The sequence below is a fragment of the Vulpes lagopus genome, chromosome 3 (genome assembly GCF_018345385.1).
Source record: "Vulpes lagopus strain Blue_001 chromosome 3, ASM1834538v1, whole genome shotgun sequence".
In the NCBI taxonomy this organism is placed as follows: domain Eukaryota; kingdom Metazoa; phylum Chordata; class Mammalia; order Carnivora; family Canidae; genus Vulpes; species Vulpes lagopus.
In genome coordinates this window covers 89,670,309-89,691,596 of record NC_054826.1, presented here as the reverse complement: position 1 = coordinate 89,691,596, position 21,288 = coordinate 89,670,309, and the positions used below count along the sequence as shown (strand labels likewise).

The 21,288-nt window shown below is 40.7% G+C and overlaps 1 protein-coding gene and 1 long non-coding RNA gene across 4 annotated transcripts in view; one reads left to right on the top strand and one right to left on the bottom strand.

The window, feature by feature from the left end:
- RABGEF1 (RAB guanine nucleotide exchange factor 1) overlaps positions 1 to 18,534 on the bottom strand; it is a 68,276-nt gene extending 49,742 nt beyond the window's left edge. For 2 of the 3 annotated variants that reach the window (XM_041747878.1, XM_041747880.1), the window contains exon 1: positions 18,432 to 18,534. The gene's annotated coding sequence lies outside the window, so the exon portion shown is untranslated. The remainder of the gene's footprint in view (positions 1 to 18,431) is intronic. The other variant, XM_041747879.1, reaches the window with a different exon arrangement.
- Positions 18,535 to 18,659: 125 nt separating this feature from the next.
- LOC121486723 lies at positions 18,660 to 21,283 on the top strand. The gene is made up of 3 exons (XR_005986722.1): positions 18,660 to 19,106; positions 19,222 to 19,424; positions 21,225 to 21,283. It is a non-coding gene; the product is annotated as an uncharacterized LOC121486723 (long non-coding RNA).
- Positions 21,284 to 21,288: the final 5 nt, after the last annotated feature.

The window sequence follows — 21,288 nt, the reverse complement described above, 5'->3', positions numbered from 1 at the left end:
ATCGCCAAAAGGGCATGCCATGATTTGAAAGACTATGTAGTGAAGAAGCTGTCTCAATGCAGCAAAGCAGGTATAGTCAACACACCAGATTAGACATCAGAGCTATATAAGGAGCATATCCTCTTCAGTTAAGGGAAATACAAGGGGATCAATTGTCCGAGATTCAATTCTGTCTTTCCTGTGTAAGAAGACCTATCCTGAGTCAGTAAAGCCATAATCCAGAGAGGCAAGCTACTGCACCCAGGAGGCAGGCCAGAGGGGCACATCCAGTTCCATAAAAATGGGCTTTTATTAAGTAATCTGGGCATACAGAATGCATAATTCAATTGACCCACTCACATTAGGGAAGACAGAATAAAAATAATCTCTATTGCTGACAGTTGAGATTCCTGTGAATTCTGCTCCAAAGCTAGGATTCAATCTGGGTTGAAGTACGCTAAAGAAATGGCCAGAGGCAATGGTAGTGTCTTGAGATGTTTTGAGTAGTTGTATACAGAGAGCACTAGAATTCTAGAATTAAACTTGCCTATTTTAACCAGGGAACATTTGGCAACATTGAAATATAGTACAGATTAAGTACTTAAACATTAATAAAAAAATAAGTAATGGGTTATAGTAAAATGGCTAATTTCTCTTATGTTTTTTTTTTTTAATAGCTGAACTTGCCTATCTGTGATGAACTTGTTGGAAATAAAACAACAGCATATATGGGTCATATTTTTATCTGATCAATACCTATTTAATAATTATGCCTTCATAATTTTCCAATAAAAATGTGTCTTTTTCACAATTAACAAAAAAAAAAAAAAAAAAAAAAAAGAAATGGCCAGAGGAGGGGCACCTGGGTGGTTCAGTCATTTAAACGTCAGACTCTTGGTTTTGGCTTAGGTCATAATTTCAGAGTTGTGGGAATAAAGCCTCACACAGCAGGGAGTCTGCTTGAAAGATTCTTTCCCTCTGCTCCTCCCCCTACTTGCTCTCTCTCCCAAGTAAGTACATCTTAAAAAAAAACCAAAATAACAAAAAAAGGCCAGATAAGTACAAATCCCAGAGTTAAGTTCTTCCTTAAGACTATGCATGTAAACCAGGTTTATCTCATAAAATAAGTAAAAACAAAAATTTTGTGGATTTGGATAACTCCCCATTATCTTCCTTATGAGAATCCTGCTTCCTATTCTATATCCTCATAGATCATTCCTCAAGGCTGCAATTTATAGGAAACATCCAATCAACTCTGCTAAAATGATAAACTGTCCTTTGGCTTCAGTTAAGTAATAAAACTTATAGGTAAATTTCTTCCTTAAATTTGCTTTTCTCCACTTACAGAAATATAAGATGCTTACTCTAAAAAACATAAGATATATAGACAAGTAGAAAATAAAGTAGAAAGAAAATAAAACATCACCCAGTCAAGTATTCTTATAGTGCTTTCTCTACTTATCACTCATTTATTTAGCAAATATTTATACGCTGATGTACAGTATATGACAGGCACTTTACGAAAGCAAAGGTAAAGTTTCAGTTCTCATGGGGCTTGCTGTATAGTATAGAAGATTTAACTATATATCTAGAAGACCTGAAAGAAGAAATTAAAACACTATGAACAATAAGAAATAATTCATTTAAAAATTACATAAAGGAATTTATGTTTATGTGAAACAAGCTAAGTATGTATACATGAAATCTATGGAACTCTTAAAATAGCCTGACAATAACAAGATAGGAAATATAAAAAAAGGATCTCAATTACAATAGTATCAAAATATAAAACCACCTAGGAAATACTGTAATAGGAAAATTATATGATTGACAATAAATAGAGTTATAAAGAAACTGAAATTAGTTGGTAATAATAAGACATACAAATTTTCACTGAGAAAATTAAATACATAAGTGGCAAATATTTCAAAAATTTCAAGGTTAGTATAAATGACAATAAAAGTACCAAAAATTTTATTGAACTTGACAAAAGTTTTCCATATTTTCTCAGCAATAATAGGCAAGACTTTTTACATTTTTCTAGATTAAATTACTGGACTTTAATTTTTTTAAACACTTATTAAAATACATTGAACTTAGCAACACAACTGGCAAACTGACACAGAATAGGTTGACTCCAAAATGAATGCTAATATAATACACAAAACAAGTTATTAGTAGTGGAAGGAGGAAAAAGAGAGAATCTTCAATAAGCAATGCTGGAATAAACTGGTCAGCAATCTGGTAACTCTCAAAATTAGTTATAGGTATCTTAAAGAGTTGAAGATTTTTAAAGACAAATGGAAAAACAGAACTAAAATTAAGTATTTATGAAACTTTTAAAATACTGGAGGGCTATTTAAGCTGAAAAACTGAAGGAAAAATTTAAAAAGAAACATTTAAATACATAAATTGAAACTTCTAGTTTTTAAAAGGCCCACATAGAAAATAGAATGACAAATACTTTAATAGGACAATGAAGTAGTTTATCATATTTAGAAATGCTATAATAAAAAGAAACCATAAATCTCTGATATGCAGGATAAGGATATGAGTAGAGCAATCTGTCCTAGAAACAGAAACAGAATGTCAAAAGATTTTGGCTACGATCATGATCTCAGGGTTGTGAGATGGGAGCCCTGCGTTGGGCTCAGTGGGGAGTTTGCTTGAGATTCTCTATCTCCCCCTGTCCCTCCCCTGTCTGCACTCGAGCCTTCTTTCTCTCAAATGAATAAATAAATCTTAAAACAAACACTGAGAATCAGTGGCAGAGTTCCAATGTTAAATATAACAAAACAAAGTATCCAAACACTAGCCTGCCCAAATAATTCCACTTGGTAATCAAATCCATGGAATATAATGCAGAGTTTATGCTCCTGGAATGAGCAGAGCCAGCAGAGCAGCATTCTTACAGAATGAGTTCTTCAAAACAACCTTCCATTGTATTAAGTCGCACCCTCTCCAGATAAATAAAATTATGACTCCAATCTGAGCATGCCATTCCCCAGGCTAAGAACTCAAACTTGCACGCAAAATAAACTGGCTGTTATGGTCTACTTCCTTTTTTTTTTTTTTTTAAGATTTTTAATTTATTTATTCATAGAGACAGAGAGAGAGAGAGGCAGAGACACAGGTAGAGGGAGAAGAAGGCACCATGCAGAGAGCCTGGCGTGGGACTCGATCCAGGGTCTCCAGGAACATGCCCTGGGCTGCAGGCGGCGCTAAACCATTGGGCCACCGGGGCTGCCCTATGGTCTACTTCCTAACCATGCTCTATCCTCTCTTCCACAGAAGCAGCCAGTATTTATTTATTTATTTATTTATTTATTTATTTATTTATTTATTCATAACTGACCCAACTGGTCAGTTTATTCAGTAAGTAAATGACCAGATATTCCCTCTATTACTCCACTTAAACTAGCAACAAACTGTAGTACATAATGTGGTTTCAACCATTAACAGCTTTGTTTTTTCTCAAAGTTACAAAAGCAAAAGTGATACACACACCTATTATCTATGAAATATGAAAAATACAAAAAGCAACTGCCTGGATTGAAAATATATTTATTCAGATTTGTTAGCTTAATAAAATACATATTTGTATTATGTTTTATGCCTCTGAAAATTCATCTTATATGTAATAAAAATTTAATCCAATCAAACTGCAGAAACTTTCAACAGTTGCTAAAACCATACCATCTCAGAACACCTGAATAGCTCAGTTGGTTAAACATCTGCCTTTGGCTCAGGTCATGATTCCCGGGTCCCGGGGAAATGAGCCTGAGACAGGTTCCCTGCTCAGTGGGGAGTCTGCTTGTCCCTCTCCCTCTATCTCCCCAACTCATGCTCTATCTGAGATCTCTATCTCTCAAATAAACAGAATCTTTAAAAAATTAAATAAATAAATAAAACCGTATCATTTGTTGTGGGCTGAATTGTGGCCCCCAAAAAAGATAGGTTGAGGGCAGCCCCGGTGGCTCAGCGGTTTAGCGCTGCCTGCAGCCCAGGGTGTGATCCTGGAGACCTGGGATTGAGTCCTACATCGGGCTCCCTGCATGGAGCCTGCTTCTCCCTCTGCCTGTGTCTCTGCTTCTCTCTCTCCTCTCTGTGTATTCTCATGAATAAATAAATAAAATCTTAAAAAAAAAAAAAAAAAAAGAAGATAGGTTGAACTCAATACTGTGAATGAAACCTGAATTGGAAATAAGCTCTAAGGAGATGTAATTATAGAATTAGGTCATACTGGATTATAGTGGGTCCTAAATCCAATAACTGGTGTCCTTATAAAAAGGCTCTGAGAAGGACACCTGGGTGGTTCAGCAGTTGAGCATCTGCCTTCAGCTCAGGATGTGAACCTGGGATCCAGGATCGAATCTCGCATCGGGCTCCCTACCAGGATCCTGCTTCTCCCTCTGCCTATGTCTCTGCCTCTCTCTCTGCATCTCTCATGAATAAATAAATCTTAAAAAAAAAAAAAAAAAAAGGCCCTGAGAGAGAGGTGGAAATTAGTGATGGGGCTCCAAGCCAAGGAACTACAAGGACAGCCAGCAATCATCTTCTCTACAAGTCTTCAGAGAGAACATGTCCTGTTGACACTTTGATTTCAGATTTCTAGCCTCCAGAACGATGAAAGAATAAATTTTTATTGCTTCAAGCCATCCAGTTTATGCTAATTTGTTTACAGTAGTCCTAGGAAACTATAAAAATCATCCAGTAAATTATAAACCATAATTATAAACAAATAATGGAAAGAAATGCTTTCCACAAGTTAACATAGAACTGTGGGTTCACAGCATCACTTGATCTCTATAAACTGGGTAGTCACATATCCCAATTCATGAGAACTGGTTTATTCCTGTTGTCCTAGTATAAAGGCACCCTTTTGGTTCTCAAAAATGAGATAATAAATTACATGGTCACCTTATTTATGAACAAGCCTAGAAAAACCCCATGTTAATTCACCTTCAAATTCCATTCTGTTCAAATAATATCTGACTCCCCTTCTTCCACTGATAGAATAATTTTATCTCTCTGGTTCTTACAGCATTTTATAAATACAGGTACTGTAATACATTCTATTACAAAAGCTTGCTTACATGTCCACTCCGTACACAGACACATAGCACAGTTTTAGGAATAATCAGTACACACTTCCTAAATTTATTAAATTACTTATTCAGAAGACCAACAAAGCACCTACACAAACCATTTTTTCATTTTTATCCCACATATACTCTCCAGGGCTCAATGAAGGTAGAAGTAGGGGGATCCCTGGGTGGCGCAGCGGTTTGGCGCCTGCCTTTGGCCCAGGGCGCGATCCTGGAGACCCGGGATCGAATCCCACATCAGGCTCCCGGCGCATGGAGCCTGCTTCTCCCTCTGCCTGTGTCTCTGCCTCTCTCTTTCTCTCTGTATGACTATTATAAATAAATAAAATTAAAAAAAAAAAAAAAAAAGAAGGTAGAAGTAAAAATTTATTTATTTATTTAAAATATTTTATTTATTTATTCATGAGAGACACACAGAGAAAGAGGCAGAGGGAGAAGCAGGCTCCCTTCTGGGAGCCCAATGTGGGACTCTCAACTGCTGAACCACCCAGCAGTCCCAGAAGTAAAAAATTTAAATAGCAAAACGACTACTTTATAAAGCAGTTGTTCTCAAATTTTAGCATGCATCAGTATCACATGGAGGACTTGTTAAAGCACAAAGTATTGGGTCTCATCCCAGAGTTTCTGATTCTGGAGGCCAGGGGCAGGGCCTGAGCATCTACATTCCTAACGAGTTCCCAGATGATACGGCTAAGAACTACTCTTTGAGAACTACTGCTATAAAGTCATCACAACAGGACATGTGGGTAGGGTTGAGGTCTGCCTTTGGCTCAGGGCATGATCTCGGAATCCTGTGATAAAGTCCCACGTCAGGCTTCCGGCATGGAGCCTGCTTCTCCCTCTGCCTGTGTCTCTCTGTGTATCTCATGAATAAATAAATAAAATATTTTTTTAAAAAAAGTCATCACAACAATTATTAAAAGACTAATTTCTTCTCATGACTTCGTGACTGATGGGAGACTTTCTAAGTACAACAGAGTAGCTTGTGGCAGACTAACACTCTGCTGAGGAGAAAAGCTAGATACATTTTTAAAATTGATATTTAAAGGCATCAGAAAATCTGAAGCAATCTAGATGCCTCAGAATTCTGGAAAAAGAGGAACTACATGTAGAGAAACAAAGTGACATTCTGCAACCACTTTTTCCCTAAGTGCATTTGCTGATTCTGGGACAAAAGGCTGAGAATCCAAACTTACTTGAGGCAGAGGAACCACAAGAGCTTTTGGAAGAGATGAAAAGCAAGACTCAAAGAGCCAAAATCCCAGTGAGAGTCAAAGAGCAGGGTTTAACATAAGGCAGGTTTTCCCCTGAGGACATTTACCAAATTCTGCAGCTGCACAAGGAGGGCTTCAAAACAAAACTGAAAACCTCTAAAAATCAAGAGTGGAATTTTCAGGGGGCCTGGCTGGCTCAGTCAGTGAAGCATACAACTCCTGATTTCAGGATTTTAAGTTTGACTCCCATGCTGGGTGTAGAGATTACTTAAAAATAAAATCTTAGGGCAGCCCCTGTGGCGCAGCGGTTTAGCGCCGCCTGTAGCCTGGGGTGTGATCCTGGAGGCCCGGGATCGAGTCCCACGTCAGGCTCTCTGCATGGAGCCTGCTTCTCCCTCTGCCGGTCTCTGCCTCTCTCTCTCTCTGTCTCTATGAATAAATAAATAAAAATCTTTAAAAAATAAAAAAATAAAATCTTTAAAAAAACAAAACAAAACAAAACAAAACAAAACAAAACAAAACAAAACAAGGGGTGCCTAGAGGGCTCTCAGTCAGTTAAACGTCTGCCTTTGTCTCAGGTCATGATCCCAGGGTCCTGGGATCTAGCATCAGTCAGGCTTCCTGCTCGGTGGGGAGTCTGCTTCTCTCTCTTCCTCTGCCCCTCCCCCAATGCTTGTGTGCACACACTCTAATAAATAAAATCCTTTTATAAAAAGTGGAATTTTCAGGGATGCCTTGGTGGCTCAGTGGTTGAGCATCTGCCTTCAGCTCAGGGCATGATCCCGCAGTCCTGAGACGGAGTCCCACATGGGGTTCCCCGCAGGAAGCCTGCTTCTCCCTCTGCCAATGTCTCTGCCTCTTTCTCTGTGTCTCTCATGAATAAATAAAATATATATTTTTTAAAGTAGAATTTTTAGTAATCTCACTATTCTCAAGAAACAAAGATTACAGTATAGAAGCCACCAGGGGAAGAGTCCCCTGTAATAAATTCACTACACTATCAGTTGTAGGCCCTTAATGACTATTTGATAGTAGTAAAGATAAACCAGAGGGAAACTCAGCCTTATCAACCCAACAACAAACTTCAACCATTAGCTCAGTCCCTAACACGATTAGGTGATGAGGTCCTACTCAAAATGGAGGAAAGATTTCCTCTCTGAAAAGGAGTAACATCTGGAACTTCATTTTAGTCACAACACCCAAAATTTAAATAACTGAAAACCAAAAAGAAAAAACAGACAATAGAAACAGATGCTCAGATGATCCACACAATGTAATTAACAGAAACACTTTAAAATAATGATAGCCATTTAAATTCCCTATTTAAAAAAATGAGTTAGGGCAGCCTGGGTGGCTCTGCGGTTTAGCACCACCTTCAGCCCAGGGCGGGATCCTGGAGACCCAGGATCAAGTCCCACATGAGGCTCCCTGCATGGAGCCTGCTTCTCCCTCTGCCTATGTCTCTGCCTCTCTCTCTCTCTCTCTCTCTCTCTCATGAATAAGCTTTTTTTAAAAATAAAAATTAATTAAAATAGATGAAAAAGGGGGAAAGGACATTTTTAAAATGAAGAATTTTTTTTTAAAAAGATTTTTATTTACTTATGAGAGACACAAAGAGAGGGAAAGACAAAGGCAGAGGGAGAAGCAGGCTCCCTGCAGGGAGCTTGATGCAGAACTCAATCCCAGGATCCCAGGATCATGACCCCACCCAAAGGTAGATGCTTAACCACTGAGCCACCCACGCATCCCCCAAATAAAGAATTTTAACTGAGAATTGTCATCTATAAGAATCGAACTGAAATGCTAGATCTGAAAAGTATGGTAACTAAAATTACGAATTCAAAGGGTAGATTTAACAGCAGACCAGACTTAGCAGAAGAGAGGATTAGAAACTGGAACCCAAGTCAATAAAATACATCCACACTGAAGCAGAAGGAAAAACTAATAGGAAATACAGGGAAAGAAAAGTATAAAGAGAATCCGGGACATTGTGGAAAAGTCTATGGAATATGTAACTGGAATCCCTCAAAGGAAGAGGGAAGAATTAATAAAAATCACTATTAATGAAATTTTCAAAACTGAAGAGACAACCCACAAATCCAAGAAATTCTGTGAACCCCAAAGCAGAAAACACACAGATAAAGCATACTTAAACTAGTGACAATCAAAAACAAAGAGAAATTTTCCAAAGTAGCCAGTGGAAAAGCACATTACTTTCACAGTTACAACAATAAAACTAACAGCTAAATTTTCTAAAGAAATCATGAAAGACTCAAGACAACAGAATGACCTCTTGAAAGTGCTTTAAAAAAAAAAAAAAAAAAGCCCACCTAGAATGTGGTGCTTAGTGACTACCCCCTTTAAAAATAAAGGTAGAATGAAGCACCTAGCTGGCTCAGTCGGTTAAGTACCTGACTCTAGATGTCAGCTCAGGTCATGATCTCAGTATTGTGAGATCAAGCCCAGCATCAGGCTCCACATTAAGCCTGCTAGGGATTCTTTTTTCCTCTGCCCCTCTCCACACCCCGCTACTCACACACATTATCTCTCTCTCTAAAAAGAAATAAAAATAATAAAAATAAAAAATTCACTATGGGCCCACTTGCACTAGAAGAAATATCACAGGAAATGGAAAGAAAATTCAGTCTATCTCAAAGAGAAACACAGAAATACAGAAGGGTCAAAAAGTAATAGAAGCAGTAAATATATATGTAAATACACATGAATATTGATTACAAAAAAACAATTTCTTATGAGTCTTAAAATAAAGGTAGAAATAAATGAGTAAAACAGTAATACACAAAGCAGGAAAAAGACAAACTGAATTAGTAAGTAAAGTTCCAGCATTACTGGAGAAGTGATAAAAGTTATAATTTGTATTAGACTACAGTAAGTCAAGGGTGTATGTTATCCTTGCTAGTAATAATCACAAAAAGTATAGTAAAAGATATGTAAGCATTACTACAGGGGAAATATTAAATAATAACTGAATAATAGGGGATCCCTGGGTGGCTCAGCAGTTTGGCGCCTGCCTTTGGCCCGGGGTGTGATCCTGGAGTCCCGGGATGGGGTCCCACATCGGGCTCCCTGCATGGAGCCTGCTTCTCCCTCTGCCTGTGTCTCTGCCTCTCATGAATAAATAAAATCTTAAAAAAAAAGAAAAAAAAAAAACCTGAAAAATAATCCAAGGGAAGGCAAGAAAAAAGGAAAAAGGAACAAAACTGTTGAGTCAAAAAGAAAACTTATCAAAAGATGGTAGATCTAACACCAAATATAGTGACAATCGCATTACATGAAAATGAACTAAATATTCTAATTTAAAAACTAAAATAAAGGGAAAAAAAACTAAATTCAACATCTTTCTAAGGCAAAAAAAAACAACAACTGAAAATATAAGGATGGAAAAAGATAAAGCATGCAACATTTACCAAAAGAAAGCTGGTAATGCTACAGTGATACAAAGTAGACTTTAAGTCAAAAAGCATTACTAATGATTAAAGGATAACAGTGCTAATCCACCAAGAAAAATCTAATGTGAGCCAAGTAGGCAGAAATCAGTAATCACTGGGAGCTAAGAATACTTTTTTTTTTTTTTTTTTAAGATTTTATTTATCCATTCATGAGACACACAGACAGGCAGAGACACAGGTAGAGGGAGAAGCAGGCTCCCTATGGGGACCTGGGATCACGCCCTGAGCCAAAGGCAGACACTCAACTGCTGGGGGGGGGGGGGGGGGGGGGCGCTGCTGCTAAGAATACTTTTACAAATGGCCTTGAAGACCAATGCAAAGCACTGATGGTAACCAATTCTATTCCGAAAATCTATAGCAGCTCAAAGGGTAGAACTATACAATAACATAGAGCATAAATACCAGACATCTTTGCAATACAATAAACTCACACAAATATCTTATGTGAATTCTGAAATGCTTAAAGTAGTAAATAATTTTTTTAATTACAAAAAAGGTAAGAGTTTTAGACAACAGAAACAAAATTAAAAAAAAAAAAGAAACAAAATTAAGATGAGAAGATATTCTGGGGTAATATTAGTGTTTATTAGACTGGGTAGTTTGATAAAGTCACTAAAATTCATTAACTATAAAAACTAGACTTCCTGAAATTAAACCCTCAGAAAAAAGAAAAAAAAACTTTATTTTTTTATTTTTTAAAGATTTTATTTACTATTCATAGAGATACACACAGAGAAAGAGAGAGAGAGAGAGGCAGAGACACAGGCAGAGAGTGAAGCAGGCCCCACGCAGGGAGCCCCCCATGCGGGACTTGTGACTCGACCCTGGGTCCCCAGGATCACGCTCTGGGCTTAAAAAAGTACTTAGATTCTTCTCTAAATATAGCTCCAGCTTTGACTGAAGAATGAAATTGACATCTTTGCATTACACTTACCCAACTGGCAGACACACCACCATAATCATTAGTGGTTGTATTTGGGGCTGGAACTGGTTGGGCCTAAAATCCAAACTCCCAATCAGTTTTTCTGTTAGAATCTAAGAACTTTAAACTTCAAAAGAATCTCAGCTTTTCTCTCAAGTATTATTTTAAATAAAATAAGTTGAGATTTTTATTTTCTAATTTACTTATTCAGTTACTAGATCAAAGTATTAAAAAGGCAAAAGTTTTCTTTCTTTCTTTCTTTCTTTCTTTCTTTCTTTCTTTCTTTCTTTTCTTTCTTTCTTTTTTTTTTTGATGATCCCTATAAGGATTGAAAAGTTCTTCTTTAAAGAAATAGCCTAGGGGGGATCCCTGGGTGGCGCAGCGGTTTGGCGCCTGCCTTTGGCCCAGGGCGCGATCCTGGAGACTCAGGATCGAGTCCCACGTCGGGCTCCCGGTGCATGGAGCCTGCTTCTCCCTCTGCCTGTGTCTCTGCCTCTCTCTCTCTCTGTGTGTGACTATCATAAATAAATAAAAAAATTAAAAAAAAAAAAAAAAAAAAAAAGAAATAGCCTAGGGACTCCCAGGTTAAGTTTTTGCCTTCAGCCCAGGGCATGATCCTGGGGTCCAGGGATCGAGCCCCACATCGGTTTCCTGCGTGGAGCCTGCTTCTCTCTCTGCCTCTTTCTGTGTCTCTCATGAATAAATAAATAAAATCTTTAAAAAAATAGCCTATAAACTCTTGTGGGTAACAACAATGACAAAAAAGTATCTGCATTTTGTCTCCAGATATGTCCAAGAACAAGAAGTAGGCTCTCAGGAGAAAGTAGTGTTTACATACAATGGATATTCAAAGAATAAATACTGAGCAGTTAGCATAAGAGTATGAAAACATTTTGCCATAATATAATTCCTCATAAATAAATACTTAAGATGTATACACCTGGGACAACTGGGTGGCTCAGGTTGTGATCCCGGAGTCCTGGGATCAAGTCCCACATTGGGCTCCCTGCAGGGAGCCTGCTTCTCCCTCTGCCTGTGTCTCTGCCTCTCTCTCCGCAGATCTCTCATGGATAAATAAATAAAAAAAAAATAAAAATAAAAAAGAGGTGTCTACATGACTACAACATTTGAAACCCTAGACGAATAAAATCTACATACTTACCACACTACAACTACAATTTGCAGTGGCTAATTAATTTATACAAATAAAGGTATAATCCAACTTGGTAAGTAGAAGCCAAGCATGTTACTTCCTCAGATACTAATTACAATAGATTTTACACATTTTATTTCATCAGCCTACAGTTTTGTTTTTTTCATATTTTTTATTTGCATTCTTCTTGTAATATCCTATTCAAAACTGTGGTCACTAGCCCAAGTCATTTTTCAGGAACACGTTTAAAAAACAGTGTCAACAGCTCTATAGAAATGCAACCAAGAAACCACTAAGTTACATAACTACATTTAGGCAACAACAGTTCCACCCACTGTTTAGTGACTAAAGATGGATAAGGATGTTCTCTATTCTGCAGTTTCACAGGCTAGATCACAACTTACAATATATTGTAGGAACAACATTGTAATACTTGAAAAAAAAAATTGGAATGACCTGAAATAGCTGCACATGAAAATGCACAATAAATAATGGTTTACTTATCTGTACAACTTTAATGCAATACAATTCCTAATAAAACAGAATGAAATTTAAGAACACATACACCTAGCAATGGCATTACAACAAAAGTATAACCTAAATTCATCCCAAATCATAGCAGTGAGATCACTGGCTGAAGTTTTCTCTAAAATATGAATATCAATCTCTTTTTCTAGAATGGTGTACTATCTATATTATTGTGGCGTTCCTCTAAATTTCCAACACAAATTTAGAGCAAACAGAAAGAAAAAAATATATGCTTTTTTTTTTTTTTTTTTTTTTCCCCAGGTGGCTCAGCCGGTGAAGCCTCTTCCTTCAGCATAGGTCTCAATCCCATGATCTGGGATCGAGCCCCATGTTGGGCTCCTTGGTCAGTGGGGAGCCTGTTTCTCCCTCTCCCTCAGCCACTTCCCCTGCTTGTGTTCTCACTCTGACAAGTAAATAAATTCCTTAAATATACATACATATGCATTTTAGATATAACACAGAAAATAGTATCTCCACTTTGCCAATCCTGATGGATGCTTAGAAGACTTTTTTTCCTCCAGCTTTACAGACTGTGGCCAAATGCCTTAAAGTTGTAGCTCCCTGACCATTCTCTGGATAGGAAGATCCCAAACTGTTCAAGGCCCTTTCACTATGGGGGATTCTGATACTTGCCAATGTGCTTCTCTCTATTAACTGTGTATGGTCTCACCTTGTGAGCTCACAGTCTAGTCCACTGCAGGTACTGTAAAGTCATAGTTAGGTGCAGACCACTGATTCGGTCAGACTACCAGAGTTCAAATCTCCATCCCCTCTTGTATGACTTAAGTTACTACTCTGAACCACATTTCTTTACATTTTTAGAAGAATGAGGGAAGAGGACAACGTTGATATAACGCTGGTCCATGCTAGCACTTGATAACTCTGAACTATTATTATTTAGGCAGCTTTTTAGCTTGAGCAAAATACAAATACACGAATTTTCTAGACACTTCATCTAAGATGAGTGGATCCGTTCTCATCTTAAAAATAAATTATATGCCTGAAATTTTCCAGCCAACGTTCTCTGTCCTGGAGCTAACAGCCCCCACCTAATTCTGGAAATGATCTTAGGTCTATTGTTTGGTATTCCCTAAAACCCATCTCTATGTGGAGGTGAGGTGACTTTCATTTAAGTATTTGTCCTTGTCAGACTCCTCCATTTTCATACTCCCACGAAAATAAAGCATACCTGCCAAAAATAATGCTCTGTGATTATACAACATAAAATAACAACATAAAAAATAGATGTACTCGAGGAACTTGTCAGGAAGCACAAACTCAAACCCCAATGCTGATAAATCTATAATAGAAAGCTCCACTGAAAACAAAATATTTATGGAAGGTAACCCTAAGAATGTACAATCCCCATCTACTTATCTGGATAATCTAAAACAGATCCTTAAATTAAATTAGTGTAGAAATCTAAGTACTTAGATCACATTATTTCACCAGCACCAGAACTACTTATACTGAATTACACTGATGTCCTGTCATCAACCTAAACAATGAGGCAATGAGGATTTTAACTAATAAACAAAGTAAAACACAACACAGCCCTTTACTTAAGGATGTGTTGAATACAAGACTCAATATAAGGAGTCTCAAAATCCAATCGAGAAACTGGTCTTTTATCTTAAGGTCACTGAACTATGCAGCCGATTTTATTTCTCTCTGAACTGGCTATTAAAAAGCAGTCAAATTTGTGGCCCTCTAATAAATACTTAAGACTTCAGTCTAAGTACTTTGTGTACAGATCTCATTCCATTTTAATGAGGATCTTACAGATCTGTTTTCTTTTTTTTTCTTTTTTAAGATTTTATTTATTTATTCATGAGAGAGAGAGGGACAGAGACACAGAGAAGAAGTAGACTCCATGCAGGGAGCTTGATGTGGGACTCTGATCCCAGGACTCCAGGATTACACCCCGGGCTGAAAGGCAGGCGCTAAACCACTGAGCCACCCAGGGATCCCAATAGATCTGTTTTCTTCTTAATTTTTCTCCCTCAGTGTTAAATTCATCACTCTTGTATTTCTGTACGTTCTCAATAACATGTATCTTTGTAAGTCATTATGAATCCTTTCTGGAACAAGATGTGACATAAGGAAATAACATGCTCCACTTAAAAAACACAGTCAGATATTTTCTTCCATTAATAAGCATTTTATGAGTTCAATTTCTAAAGACATTAATTTTTTTGTGCTCCAAAAGAAAAAAGAAATATTTTGCACAATATTCTGCAAATATTATAGGAAACTCTAACAACAGGAAATACAAAAATAAAACTTTCATTATGTATTTTTAACTTTAGAGCATACAGAAAATTATAAATATATCCCATGCAAAATCCCCCAAGAAGTCATTTTTATTTTTAAAACATAGACCAAATCACCATAAATGTAATTACAATTATTTATTCTGAATGGAAACTGAAGAGACTAGCTTCAAAAATGATTCATAAAATTTCTGTACAACTCCTTATGAGCTGGCCTGTGCCCACCACAGAGGATGCTGCCAACCACACTTAAGGTGAGACAACACATGGGCAGCCCAGGTGGCCCAGCAGTTTAGCGCCGCCTTCAGCCCAGGACCTGATCCTGGAGATCCAGGATTGAGTCCCACATCAGGCTCCCTGCATGGAGCCTGCTTCTCCCTCTGCCTGTGTCTCTGCCTTTCTCACTCTGTGTCTCTCATGAATAAATAAATAAAATATCTTTTTAAAAAAAAAAAAAAGTGAGACAACACAGAATTTAAGAGTCTCAAAGGCTCTTGCCTCATTCTTGCCTCACAGATTTTGCTACATTCCTGCTTCAGGGATTTCAGCAATCTCCTTGATGTCATTTGAGGAAAATAAAAAGCTTACAAATCTTAGTGTGTATAATCTAATCCATTCATGAACTCATACTCTGATCATTAACAGAAACATTAAAATGTTCTACTATACAATAAAAATTACACTTTCTACCCCACCAGCAGGGACTTCATCAAACACAGGAATCTCACAATCTAACTTGAAAAGCAGCACCATGAAAGTACAGCTTTTTCTCAAAGCATTTTAGGAGCTTTATCCAAATATCAAACAAAATATAAGTTATATAATGTCAAGTGGGGGAAAAAGATAAGTCCACTGTTGTTTCTCCTCTAAGTGTTTATTCAACAATACTCTAGTCATATGAAACATACATAATCTTTCTACAAAGCCTTATGAAGGAAATGAGCTTTTAAAAAGACTTTCAGGGCAGCCCAGGTGGCTCAGCAGTTTAGCACCGCCTTCCGCCCGGGGCGTGATCCTGGAGACCCAGGATCGAGTCCCATGTCGGGCTCCCTTGCCTGGAGCCTGCTTCTGTTTCTGTGTCTCTGCCTGTGTGTGTGTGTGTGTGTGTGTGTGCGCGCGCGCGTGTGTCTTGTGAATAAATAAATAAAATATTTTAAAAAAATAAGACTTTCAAAATGTTTGACTTCTATTGTGAAACTTTTGTTTCTGGTGTGATAACTTTATTTATGGGTTAAGAAGCCACTTAACAGCATTTTTGTTATTTTTTAAAATATTTTATTTATTCATGAGACACAGAGAGAGGCAGAGACACTGACAGAGGGAGAAGCAGGTTCCCCGCAGAGAGCCTGATATGCAGGACTTGATCTCAAGACCCTGGGATTACCACCTGATCCAAAGGCAGATGCTCAACCACTGGGCATCTGCCCAGGTGTCCCAGTATTTCTGTTCTGAGTCACAGAATTGACAGGTGTGTTACACAAGTATCTCCCACATTTTAGGAATGGATCATCTCTGCTACAGATATTTACTTTGCAACCAGTAAAAACACATGTGCCAAAAATTAAACTTATAGTCAAGACTGAAATTCTTTATCTCTAGCCAAGGACTGACACAAGTAAATGAAACATGCTCTCAGTTCTCCTATATGTAAATACTGAAAAAAGTACTGATGGAATTTTTTTTTCCACTGAAAACCAACTTCAAAAATCAATGAATTCTCATCAAGTTAACAAGTACTCATGAACACTTGTGAATGCCCAACTTGGATTGAGAATACAGATAAAAGCAGAATTCCTGTTTATAGAAGCTTACACATTAGCAGGGTCAGACACTTTTTATACAATGAAACAACTAGTAAACGAGCATACAACTCCATTCAAACACTTAATGACCATATAACCAAGCACTGTGCTGGGCACACACAGTCTTCATCAGCCAAATAGCAGCCTATGTGTAAGATCTACACAAAATTCCATTTTAATTGTGTAGGGAACCTGCTTAAAACTGTTCTCTGGTTTTTGTCATCATCAGATAAAAGCCCAAGCTCCTGCATTTCTGCCCTGCACTTTTTTACTTTTCAAAAAACACCTCTCTTAGGACACCTGGGTGGCTCAGCAGTTAAGCATCTGCCTTAGGCTCAGGGCGTGATTCTGGAGTCCTGGGATGGAGTCCCACATCCGGCTTCCTGCATGGAGCGTGCTTCTCCCTCTGCCTGTGTCTCTGCCTCTCTCTCTTTCTGTGTCTCTCATGAATAAATAAATAAAACCTTAAAAAAGAAAAAAAAAAAAAAAAGAACTAAAACCAAAAACCATCTCCCAATACTATTTACTGGCCTATCCTCCTGCTATTCCCCTACTTGCACCGTCCCCCCACCCAGCCTTTTTGGTTTCAAAGTTTCTCATTCTTCAAGACACTTCCATAAAGTGTTCCCTGATTATCTTTCTTCACCCTCCATACCCTGCATTGTCTCTCCTCCTTGCTCTAACTTACCTCTATTTACCACTTTGTGTTGAAAATCTCTTTACTGTCCCTCTCTAAGTTCAAGAGAGAGGAAACATGATTGCCTGGAAGGTCAGTGCAATTTCAAATCCTGAACATGTCTTCTGCATAAGAACCAGTAACTCTTAAAAGTCAACGTTATTTATCATTAAACGGATTAACAATATAATCAAATTTTACCCGGACCGGCAAGCTTTCTTGTTACAACGATTTTGATAACAGACTTTTAATTTTTTTATTTTTTTAAGATTTTATTTATTTATTCATGAGAGACAGAGAGAGAGACACAGGCAGAGGGAGAAGCAGGCTCCATGCAGGGAGCCCGACGCGGGACTCGATCCTGGGCCTCCAGGATCGCGCCCTGGGCCGAAGGCAGGCGCCAAACCGCTGCGCCACCCAGGGGGCCCCCCCCAATAATAGACTTTTTAAAAAGCAGTTTCGGGTTTACAGAGAGAAAAAAAAGTACAACCATTACTTAAGTCCAAAAACAAAAACGCGCCCAAGAGTTTTCTCCTCTCCAACAGCACTCCCCTGGCGACGCTCACACTCGAGTCATCCCAAGGCAACGAGCTCCGCGGAGCCCCCGACGGAGCGCCCCGCCCCCCCACATCCGCCAGCCCCGGGCCGGGTCAGGGCCCCGCGGCAGCGCCGGAGGCCTGGGAGCGCGTCTGGCTGCACTTCCACGACAGGTACCACCCTGCTCCGTCCCAGGGCAGTTCTCTGCCTCCGGACCCGGGCCCACGACCTCCCCTTCAAGCACGGGGCCAAAGTCAGGACAAGCGTTCCCACAGCCGTCCCGCCCGGGCCCGCTCCCGAGGCCCCAGGCCCCTGCCCAGGCCGGGCTGCCACCTGGCTCGGGCCGTCGACCCGGCGGCCCACAGGTGTCCACGCCCGCCCCCGACTCCGGCAGCCCGCGGGTGAAGAGGGCGCCGCCACCGGGAGGCCATTCCGCGAGGGTGCCCGGGCGGCAGGGAGGGCCAGGAAATGGCAAGCGTCTGTCCGTCGGGGCCGGGCCGGGCCGGGCACAACTTGGCGGCGAGCGCCGGCAGCCGGAGGCTGGGCACGACAGCACCGAGGCGGCCGACGACCGTCTGGGGCTGGCCAGGGCCGCGCCAAGGGGCCCGGAGTCGGGTCCGACGGCGGCTGGGAGCGCCAGAGCGAAACGGCCCCGGGCGGGTAGACGGCACCGGCCAATGACCCAGCAGCCCCGCCCGGACGGCGCCGCCGCCCCGCCGCCCGGGCCCAGAGCCGCGCCAGCGTCGGCCCGCGCGCGCCCGCTCCGTACCTGCTCCGCGGCTCCACGGGCGTCGGGCCGCGGCTCTCCGCGGGCAGCTCGAGTGGGTCCCGGCTCCGGAGTCCACAGCCCGCCCTCCCGCCCGCCCTCCCCCCTCCCGCTCCGCCCCCGGCGCCGCGAGCGCCCTCACGCACGCGCGCACGCGCGGACGTCACTTCCGGGGCCCTGGGCGCGCGGGAGGAGGGTGTCGCCGCGGGCGGAGCGAGGTGGCGGCGGCGAAGGCCTGTGCCCGGTGCGTGCCGCCGGCTGCCTGCGGGGCCGCGAGGGCTGCGGAGGGGGCGCCCTGGGCCCGTTGGGGAACGAGACAAAGGGCCTTAAAACCACGGGTTGACCCAAAAGCCGCTTACAGCACGGCGTAATGAGACTCACAAAAGTAAATAACAGGCAGTACTGACGGCCGAGTCGGGTGGAGCCCCGAGCTCCATCCCGATTCGAGAGTGCTGGGGGCAGCGGCTGCGTGTGTCCCGGACGCGTCCGTGGCAGTGACTGGAGCACAACAGCAAAACGGCCGCGCCCGGGGAGAGCTGGGCCGGCGTCCCGGCTCGCTGAGCGCTGCCTCCGCGACCTCGGACAGGTTGCCTAGTTCCTGCCTTTATTCGTTATCTGCAAAATGGAGATTGATTGTTCCTAAACGCTGAGGGATAGCAGAACATGCCACCCCAAAACGTGAGAGTAGACACAAGACAAGCTCTGAAACAGACTGGAATATTCCTTCATGAGGGAAATGTACATTTACAAAGGAAATCTCCCTCTAAAGGTGTCTCCCTCTCTATACCCACAGGAGGATGACAATCGCAAGACACTTATCAATGGAGAAGACACTAACTGCAGAGCAGACCTTAAGCTCCTTTACTTTTCTTTCCCTGGTCGTCTGGTGCCTGGCCCTCCAGTTACCCCCCCACACACACACACCCCTTTCTCTTGTCCACCTGAAGATGGTATTTAAGTTAGCAGTCTTCTCCCTGGTCTCTTACGAATGTGGAGGTATCCGTGTTGATAAATTTCTATTTGTTTTCCCCTTGTTAATCTGCCTTTCACTTCTCAGGCAAGAACTCAGAAGAGTAGAGGGAGAGTTCTTTCCCTTCCCCTACAACCACACTGCACACTAGGCCGAGGATACTGGAGAGTATAAAACACAAGTACCTACATACTGAGAAGCTTACATCCCAGAGGAGAGGTGGAGGAGACAACAAACAAGTTATTTACAGTAGTACAAGAGATGGTGATCATTGTTATGAATAAAAGGAATAATGCAAGGAAGAGGAATAGAAAGCACAACGTAAAGTCTGCAGTTTTAGAGTGCAGGGGAAAGCCCTGACTGAGAAACACTTGAACACAGGGCGAGGGAGCTAGCCATGCTGGTATGCAAATATTCAGGCAGATGTTCTATGGACAAGGAACAAGTGCGAGGGCCTCTTGACACCAACCTATGTAGGTATAGCAGAGTGAATTAGGGGGAGGTATAAGAGATCAAAAGGTAATGGGCAAAGTAACTAAGGGGCTAACCCCTAGGTCAATGTGGGAAGGAACCAGCAAAGCTGAGGACACTGGTAGGTCTGACTCATTGGGGCCTTAAGTGGGACAAACTACCAGACATGCCTTCTCCCTCAGAGAAGGTGGGGTGGGAGGCTATTGGAAAGGGGCACCTAAGGTTATATGGCTTAACCATATAACCTAAGGTTTAACTATGAAGCCATGTTTTAGGTCTTGAATTCAGTGGTTCTTGATAGGTATATGGATATTCATTGTATTTTTTTTTTTTTGGAAGATATTCATTGTATTATTTTTAATTTCAAAATGTGTTATTTTTGTATATGCATTTATTTTTTTAGAGAGGGAGAATCTTTTTTAAGATTTTTTTATTTTAGGTCAACCCGGGTGGCTCAGCGCTTTAGCGCCGCCTTCAGCCCAGGGTCTGATCCTGGAGACCCAGGATGGAGTCCCACATCGGGCTCCCTCAGTGGAGCCTGCCTCTCTCTCTCTCTCTGTGTCTCTCATGAATAAATAAATAAAATCTTTTTATTCATGAGAGACACAGAGAGAGGCAGGCTCCCCACAGGGAGTCTAATGCAGGACTCCATCCCAGGACCCTGGGATCACGACCTGAGTCCAAAGCAGATGCTCAACTGCTGAGCCACTCAGGCGTCCCTGATTTCTAGTTTTGTTCCACTGTAATTAGAAAAGACATTTTCTATGATTTTTCAAAATAAATTAAAACTTGTTTTCTGTGGTGATTATGTGATGTGGTACAGGTTATCTAATGCTACTTGGTGGAAATATTTGCAGTATATAAGCATATCAAATCAATGCATTGTACACCTAAAACACAATGTCATATGTCAATTGTATCTCAGTAACACTGAAAAATTTTAATTAAAAAGAAAGACTCAGGGATCCCTGGGTGGCTCAGTGGTTTAGCCCCTGTCTTCAGCCCAGGGCATGATCCTGGGATCCTGGGATCCTGGGATCAAGTCCTGCATCAGGCTCCCTTCATGGAGCCTGCTTCTTCCTCTGCCTGTGACTCTGCCTCTCTCTCTCTTTCTGTGTGTGTGGGGGGGGGCAGGGGGCTCATGAATAAATAAATAAAATCTTTAAATAATCAATAAAAATTTAAAAAATTCATTTTCTGGCCTAAAATATGTTCTACTCTAGTCAGTGTTTTATATGCGTTTGAGAAAAATATGTATTCCATTATTGTTAGGTGAAGAGTTCTATATATGTCTGTTAGGTATACCTTGATTATAATGTCATTCAAATACTCTCTCCTTTTTTTTTTTTTTTAAGATTTTTATTTATTTATTCATGAGAGACACACAGAGAGAGAAAGAAGCAGAGACACAGGCAGAGG